At 38.7% G+C, this 9,273-nt stretch overlaps 1 non-coding gene across 1 annotated transcript; it reads right to left on the reverse strand.

Annotated features, from left to right (window-relative positions):
- Positions 1 to 8,194: 8,194 nt before the first annotated feature.
- LOC112699695 (small nucleolar RNA R71) lies at positions 8,195 to 8,302 on the reverse strand. The gene has a single exon (XR_003152637.1). It is a non-coding gene; the product is annotated as a small nucleolar RNA R71 (small nucleolar RNA).
- Positions 8,303 to 9,273: the final 971 nt, after the last annotated feature.

The following is a 9,273-nucleotide window of genomic DNA, read 5'->3' on the forward strand; positions in this document are numbered from 1 at the left end:
CCTTTTCCAAGGCTCAGAGGAGATCCAATTATGGAGAGTTTCTTTTCCAAGACAACTAACCAATTGAATTAAGATCGAAAGCTTTCTAGTAAATCAAGAGAAAAGATAGAGGAGGAATAATGAAAACTATAATTGATCCATCAAATTACAACAGATCTCCCTAATCCAATGAAAGGGGGTTTAGTTGTTCATAGCTCTGGAAATGAAAATGGAAAATGGTAGAAAAAAATACATTCCCCCTGTAACTAGAAAAGTGCAGAAAAGTAAATATACAAGGTGTAGTTCTCCAAATTCCCAAGCTCTTTCTAGTTCAAAACTACTCCTATATATACTACTCTTCTTGATCTTCTAGTTAGTTCTTCAAGTCTTGGATATGGGCCTTTGATCTTGAGTTGAAGCAATTACAATCTTTAGTGGGCTCAGCTTTGCTTGCAGAAAAGTGTGAGTTAGGCATGGACGTTAGTTAGGACGTTAGTAGTGTTAACGTTAAGTGAAAATGTGGGTTCAAGAACATTAGTGACGATCACCTTTTCTACTAATGTTCCGACCCACTAATACTCCACATTAACTTCAACGTTAGTGGCACTAACGTGACCACTAACGTTGCCATCTTGGTCCTTCGCAAACGTTCTTGGCGTTCACCTTTTTCAATAACGTTGGCTCTTGGGTCTTCTCCCCACGTTAGAGTTCACGTTAGTGTAACTAACATGACCCTTAACGTGGGCATGCCTAAGCTTTGAGAGCGTTAATGACACTTACCTTTGTCAATAATGCTCCAAACGCCCCTCCTTCCCACGTTAGAGTTCACGTTAATTGGATTAACATGACTACTAACGTGGTGGTGATTGCCATCTCCAACGTTAGTGACAAAGGTGAGTGTCACTAATGTTGGCCCATCATGCTTAGCTCCACGTTACTCTTCACATTAGTGGTCTTAACGTGACCACTAACATTGGCACTTCTTGGCTTAGTCCAATGTTAGTAACAAAGGTGAGTGTCACCAATGTTGGCAATTGCTTCCTCCCCCACGTTAGAGTTCATGTTAATTGGGTTAACGTGGCTCTTAACATGGCTAAATGTGCCTTTGTGGAACGTTAGTGACATTCACTTTTACCACTAACGTTGGAGCTCCTCTTTTCCTCCACGTTAACTACCACGTTAATGTACTTAACGTGGCAACTAACGTGGGCTATGATGGCATCAAAGGCGTTATTGACGATCACTTTTTTCATTAACGCTACAAGCTTGTCCCCATTCCACTTTAATGGTTACGTTAATTAGCTTAACGTGACAACTAACATGGCTCCTTCTTGCTTCCTTTGTCCTGAAATAAAGCAATTAAAGTGCATCAAAGCTCTATTTCAAGTCATGAGATTATGCATCATCAATTATATCATTCAATTCCTGCCTAATTCTCATGAAATTATGTAAAGTTCACAATGTTTGCTTGAATTAATGTGTAAGTGTATTCTCATCCAAAGCTTGCTTATTTACTAAGAAAATGCATGAAACTATCCTAAAATAGTAAAGGAAAGGTCAGTGAAACTGGCCAAGATGCCCTGGCATCACCTAGCCATATTAGGTCAAGATCAAGGATGGATGACTCCCATAATCAGCTACCTCAAATCAAAGATACTCCCTACAGATAAGAAAGAGGCAAAGAGGTTAAAGCGAGAGGCATAATACTACACCATCATAAACAACATCCTATACAGGAGAGGGATCTCAACCCCTCTGTTGAAATGTGTACCGACCTCTAACATGAAAGAAGTTTTAGAAGAAGTACACAGCGGCATCTGTGGCAATCATCTCGGAGCACGAGCTCTTACCAAGAAAGTACTCTGAGCCGGATTCTTTTGGCCGACTTTGCAGAAAGAAGCTACCGAGTTCATCAAGACATGTCCACCATGTCAGAAACATGCCAATTTCCACATCGCCCCATCAGAGGAACTCATCAGCGTAGCATCACCTTGGCCATTTGCAAAGTGGGGACTCGATCTCCTCGGGCGCTTCCCTCAAGGATCGGGATAGGTCAAGTTTATCATCGTAGGGGTAGACTATTTCACAAAGTGGATTGAGGTAGAGCTCCTAGCTAACGCCACTGCTCAAAGAAGCCAAAAATTCCTATATAGAAACATTGTCACAAGGTTTAGGGTTCCTTACTCCATTACCACAGACAATGAAAATCAATTCACAGATGCAGGCTTTAGAAAATTGGTGGCCGACTTGAAAATAAAGCACCAATTCACATCCGTAGAACACCCGCAGGCTAATGGACAGGCAGAAGTTACCAATAAAGTCATACTAGCCAGGTTAAAATAGAGGCTACAGGACGCAAAAGGAGCCTAGGATGAAGAGCTCCCACAAGTCCTATGGGCATATCGGACAACCCCACATTCCACCACAAAGGAATCACCCTTTCGATTGGCTTATGGAATGGAGGTAATGATACTAGTAGAAGTCGAAGAAGGATCTCCCAGAACGATCCTATACAGTGACGAAGCCAACCCCCAACTTCAAAAAGAAGAGCTCGATCTACTCCCGGAAGTCCGAGAAAGAGCTCGGATAAAAAAAGAGGCATTAAAACGCCACATGGCCTCAAGGTACAATCAAAAGGTAGTACAGTGAAGCTTCACCAACAATGACCTCATCCTAATCCGAAATGATATCGGAACTAGTCGACCCGGAGAGGGAAAGCTGGCAGCTAACTGGAAAGGACCCTACCGAGTCACAGAGGTACTAGGAAAGGGCTACTACAAAGTGTCCAAACTCAAGGGACGAGAGCTACCAAGGTCATGGCACACCTGTGACCTAAGAAGGTATTGTAGTTAAAAGGTAATAAAATTTCTTAGGACAAAGGTGCACTCTTTTTCCTGAGAAAGGTTTTTTAATGAGGCACCAAGCCAAGATCTACAAAATTACCTGACTTGAGAAGGGTAAACACCCACACACACACACACACACACACATATATATATATATATATATATATGCATATTTTCTATTTCAAATAAAGTTTTTTCAGATCTTCTACAAATTCTCCTTATCAAGACACATTAATCTAAAAATGCCAAAATTCATTACCCGATTATAAAGCTACAGATCGGCAAAAGTGAAAACCAAATTCACTGCCTGACAAGGTCGACAAAACGAAAAGCCAAATTCATCCAAAGTCGGCCAAGCAAAATGCACTACCCAATTTCTACAAAATCAGCAAGATGAAAAGCGATAAAGATAGAATAATGCAAGAAGTTATCAAAAGTGATCCATAAGAAAAGACCTGACGAGGTCTTAACAAAATGGGTTGCGAGAAATAACTTAAAAGATGGACCAACATAAAGAAGTCGGACCAATCAAACAAGCAGAAGTTATAAAAAGTAAATCCATAGAGATAGAGGCCTGGCCAGCCCTGAAAATGGATTACTAGAAATAACTTTGAAGGGATCAACATGACAAAGTCGACCCAAAAAAGCTAGAAAAAGTTATAAAAAGTAATCCATAAAAAGAGACCCGACGAGTTCCAAATAAAAATGGATTACTAGAAATAACTTGGGAAGGGACTGACATGAAGAAGTCGACCCAATCCGGTTAAAGCGACAGAGTTATAAAAAGTAAATCCATAAAAAAGATATCCAATGAGATCCAAAGGGATTACTAGAAATAACTCGAGGATATCCGACAAGAAAGTCGACCAAACAGAAGGCGTGCGCTTAAAGGGACCAAGTTCAACCCAAAAAGCCATGACCACACTTACAAATATTCTATGAGAAAAATAATACATTGAACAAAGCTAGCCTCAAAAGCCATTTAAGCACAAAAACCATCAAAAGAGGTCGGACAACAAGATTTCCAACACTTTAAAGATTCCTGGAAGTGCCAACAAAGCTGCAAACAAGCATATCACAAAGAAACAAAGCTACTATAATAAAAGACTCAAGAGGCCACCCAAAAGTCGACCTCAAAGAGCTTAAAAAACTACTTTGTTTTTCTAAATAAGAGTTGCTAAAGTAAAGCAAGCAAAGTATCCAAAGTCAAACAAACCACCAGTTACAAAACAAGAAGAGTCAAAAGACCCACAAGCCGGGCCATCAAGACAATAAACTACAAAAGATGTAAGGATTCTCCAGTGGTGGCATCCCGAGGTGAAGGAGGACGAGTCGCGAGGGTACAGTGTCAACAGTCCCATCCGACCGGTTTAGGATCTGAACATCAGAATCTGGCTCGGGATGGCTGACCTCAGTTGCAGGAGTTGAAGAAGTCGGTACCACAGAAGCTTTAGTGGATGGTGCAGGAGGTGGATCTATATTTTCATCATCATCATCTGAAGCCATCAGGGACAATCTTACCATTTTCTACAATATTCTCCAAGCTGAAAAGAGACAGGTCAAGCTCCGGCACGAGAACTCGAACCTGAGCCTTCAAGTTCTGAAAAAGCAGCATTCACACTACCCATGAGATGCCCCTGGAGCTCGGTATAATCCGCTTGAATAGATTCCACCTTCTCTCTAGCCTCCATCAGCTCACTATAAGTCCAAACATAGCTCTCCCTATGTTTCTCTGCCATCTCCTCAGCCAAAGTCGTCGAAGCCACTGCAGCAGTAGCTCGAGTCTTGTCACCTTCCAACTCTTTCTCCAACTTTGCCATCTTTTTGTCAAATTCCTCTTTCAGCCCCTTAATCCTATCATACTCCGACTTGGCCTCCTCCATGAAAGCCTTTGTTGCATGAACCGGAACATCCTGAGCAGTCTGGAACAATGTCGCTCCCATATGTGCCATCTTAATGCTACTTCGGGTGATAAAATCCAAATGACGAAGAATGGAAACATCAGCCGTAGGCACGACACCATAAGGAGAAATCTGATGATCAACAAACTCCACAGCATGAAAGTCGGGGGCATCAAGCTTAAAGGGCTCAATAGTCTTTTATTTCTTCTGTGGAGGACCAGTAGTAGGGGAAAAAATCGCACCAGAAGTTCGGGGAGGATCAACCAAATGAATCTGTGGAGTAGGAATCACCCTCCTCGGCCTAGAAGTACTCAAGATTGGCTTTTTAGGGGGATATGTGAGGATCCTTCCCCAATCACCCTCCTCACGGCCATGCCTGGACCTCTATCACTTATGTACTTTCAACGGTGGAGTTTCTACACACCATAGATTAAGGGTGTGGAGCTCTGCTGTTCCTCGAGTATCAATGCAATTACTACTGTTTTCTGTTCAATTCATGCTTATTCTCATTCTAAGATATTCATTCGCACTTCAACCTGATGAATGTGATGATCCGTGACACTCATCACCATTCTCACTTATGAACGCGTGCCTGACAAACACTTTCGTTCTACCTGCGAAAGCTAGAGTGTGTATCTCTTGGATTCCTGGTCCACAATTCATGGTCGCCTCTCCTCACAACAGAGCCTTCCATTCCGTGAGATCAGAGTCTTCGTGGTATAAGCTAGAATCCATTGGCAGCATTCTTGAGATCCGGAAAGTCTAAACCTTATCTGTGGTATTCCGAGTAGGATCTGAGATGGGATGACTGTGACGAGCTTCAAACTCGTGACTGTAGGGCATGGTGACAGACGCAAAAGGATAGTAAATCATATTCCTACACGATCGAGAACCAACATCTGATTAGCCATGTAGGAAACCGTAGAGGACCTTTTTCACTGAGAGGATGGGAAGTAGCCATTGTCAATGGTGACGCCCTACATACAACTTGCCATAGAAAGGAGTATGAAGGATTGGATGAAGACAGTAGGAAAGCAGAGATTCCAGAGGGATAAAGCATCTCTGTACACTTATCTGAAATTCCCACCAATGATTTACATAAGTATCTCTATCTTTATTTTACGTTCTATTCATCTTTTAATTATTAAAACTCTCTAACCATTTGAATCCGCCTGACTGAGATTTACAAGGTGACTATAGCTTGCTTCAAGCCGACAATCTCCATGGGATTGACCCTTACTCACGTAAGGTTTATTACTTGGACGACCCAGTGCACTTGCTGGTTAGTTGTGCGAAGTTGTAAAGAAGAGTGATATTACAATTGTGCGTACCAAGTTGTTGGCGCCATTGAGATCACAATTTTGTGCACCATGTTTTTGGCGCTGTTGCCGGGGATTGTTCGAGTTTAGACAACTGATGGTTCATCTTGTTGCTCAGATTAGGTAATTTTCTTTTTATTTCAACCTCTATTTTGTTTTCAAAAAATTTTTAAAAATCTTTCAAAATTTTTCCTATTTTTCGTTTTTCCAAATTAATTTCGAAAAATCCAAAAAATTAATAAAATCATAAAAAACAAAAATATTTTGTGTTTCTTATTTGAGTCTAGAGTCAATTTTAAAGTTTGGTATCAATTGCATATTTTTATTTTTCTCAAAAAATTTTGAAAACTCATGCATGGTGTTCTTCATGATCTTTAAGTTGTTCTTGGTAAGTCTTCTTGTTTGATCTTCATATTTTCTTGTTTTGTGTCTTTTGTTGTTTGTCATATGCATTTTTAGTTTGTTAGTGTCTAAACATGAAAATTTTCTAAGTTTGGTGTCTTGCATGTTTTTCTTTTCTTAAAAAATTTTTCAAAAATAAGTTCTTGGTGTTCATCATGATCTTCAAAGTCTTCTTGATGTTCATCTTGATATTCATAGTGTTCTTACATGCATCATTGATTTTGATCCAAAATTTTCATGTTTTGGGTCATATTTGTGTTTTTTCTCTCTCCTCATTAAAAATTCAATAATCAAAAAATATCTTTCCCTTATTTTTCTCATAAATTTCAAAATCTTTGGGTTGACTTAGTAAAAATTTTTTAAAATAAATTGTTTCTTGTTAGTCAATATTTCATTTTTAAAAATCTTATATTTTCAAAATTTTTTCAAAAATCAAATCTTTTTCATTTTTTCTTTTATTTGTTCGAAAATTATTTTAATTGATGTTCAAAATCTTTTTTTATCATTATTTCATAATTTTCGAAAACTTTACTAACAATTAATGTGCTTGATTCAAAAATTTGAAGTTTGTTGCTTTCTTGTTAAGAAAGGCTCAATCTTTAAATTCTAGAATTATATCTTTTAGTTTCTTGTTAGTCAAGTAATCAATTTTAATTTTAAAAATCCAATCTTTTCCAAAATAAATTTCAATCATATCTTTTCAATGATATCTTTTTTTTTTCAAATCATATCTTTTTCAAAAATTTGATTTCGAAAATCTTTTCTAACTTCCTATCTTTTCAAAATTGATTTTCAAATCTTTTTCAACTAACTAATTGATTTATTTGTTTGTTTTACTATTTCTTATCTTTTTCAAAACCACCTTTCTCTTTTTCAAAATTCTTTTTAATTAACTAATTGTTTTAAATTTTAATTTTATTTTATTTCTTCTCCTAATTTTTGAAACTAACATCATAAATAAAATAAAAATAAAAATATTTCTCCTCTCTCTTTTTTTAATATTCGAATTTTCTATCTCTCTCATCTCCTTCTATTTATTTATTTATCTACTAACACTTCTCTTCTACTCATAATTCGAACCCTCTTCTCTTCTCTCTCTGTGTTCGAATTTTTCTTCTTCTATTCTTTTCTTCTTCTACTCACATAAAGGAATCTCTATACTATGACATAGAGGATTCCTTTTCGTTTCTGTTCTCTTCTTTTTCATATGAGCAGGAGCAAGGACAAAGACATTTTTGTTGAAGCAGATCCTGAACCTGAAAGGTCTCTGAAGAAGAAGCTAAGAGAAGCTAAGGCACAACAATCCAGAGAAAACCTTACAGAGAATCTCGAAAAAGAATTAGAGATGGCCGAACCCAATAACAATGGTGGAGGTGCAAGGAAGATGCTTGGTGACTTCACTGCACCAAATTCCAACTTCCATGGAATAAGCATCTCAATCCCTGTCATTGGAGCAAACAATTTTGAGTTAAAGCCTCAATTAGTTTCTCTGATGCAACAGAATTGCAAATTTCATGGACTTTCCTCAGAAGACCCTTTTCAGTTCTTAACTGAATTTTTGCAGATCTGTGATACTGTTAAGACCAATGAAGTTGATCCTGAGGTCTATAAGCTTATGCTTTTCCCTTTTGTTGTAAGAGACAGAGCTAGAACATGGTTGGACTCTCAACCTAGAGATAGCCTGAACTCTTGGGATAAGCTAGTCACAACTTTCTTAGCCAAGTTCTTTCCTCCTCAAAAGCTGAGCAAACTTAGAGTGGATGTTTAAACCTTCAGACAGAAAGAAGGTAAATGCCTCTATGAAGCTTGGGAGAGATACAAGCAACTAACCAAAAAGTGTCCTTCTGACATGCTTTCAGAATGGACCATCCTGGAAATATTCTATGATGGTCTGTCTGAATTATCTAAGATGTCATTGGACCACTCTGCAGGTGGGTCTATTCACCTGAAGAAAATGCCTACAGAAGCTCAGGAACTCATTGACATGGTTGCAAATAACCAGTTCATGTACACTTCTGAAAGGAATCCTGTGAGTAATGGGACACCTCAGAGGAAGGGAGTTCTTGAAATTGATGCTCTGAATACCATATTAGCTCAGAACAAAATGTTGACTCAGCAAGTCAACATGATTTCTTAGAGTCTGAATGGATTGCAAAATGCATCCAACAGTACTAAAGAGGCATCTTCTGAAGAAGAAGCCTATGATCCTGAGAACCCTACAATAGCTGAGGTGAATTACATGGGTGAAGCCTATGGAAACACCTATAATCTCTCGTGGAGAAATCATCCAAATTTCTCTTGGAAGGATCAACAAAAGCCTCAACAAGGCTTTAATAATGGTGGAAGAAACAGGTTTAGCAACAGCAAGTCTTTTCCATCATCTTCTCAACAACAGATAGAGAATTCTGAGCAGAGTCCCTCTAGCTTAACAAACATAGTCTCTGATCTATCTAAGGCCACTCTAAGTTTCATGAATAAAACAAGGTCCTCCATTAGAAATTTGGAGGCACAAGTGGGCCAACTGAGTAAAACAGTCACTGAAACTCCTCCTAGTACTCTCCCAAGCAATACAGAAGAGAACCCCAAAAGAGAGTGCAAGGCTATAACCTTACTTGGTGTGGCCGAATGCACAGAGGAGGAGGAGGATGTGAATCCCAGTGAAGAAGACCTCTTGGGACGTCCTCTGGACAAAAAGGAGTTTTCAATTGAGGAATCTAAGGAATCTGAGGCTTACCTAGAGACCATAGAGATTCCATTGAGCCTCTTTTTACCATTCATGAGCTCTGATGACTATTCATCTTTTGAAGAAGATGAAGACATTGTTGA

This window comes from Arachis hypogaea, chromosome 6 (genome assembly GCF_003086295.3).
Source record: "Arachis hypogaea cultivar Tifrunner chromosome 6, arahy.Tifrunner.gnm2.J5K5, whole genome shotgun sequence".
NCBI lineage: Eukaryota > Viridiplantae > Streptophyta > Magnoliopsida > Fabales > Fabaceae > Arachis > Arachis hypogaea.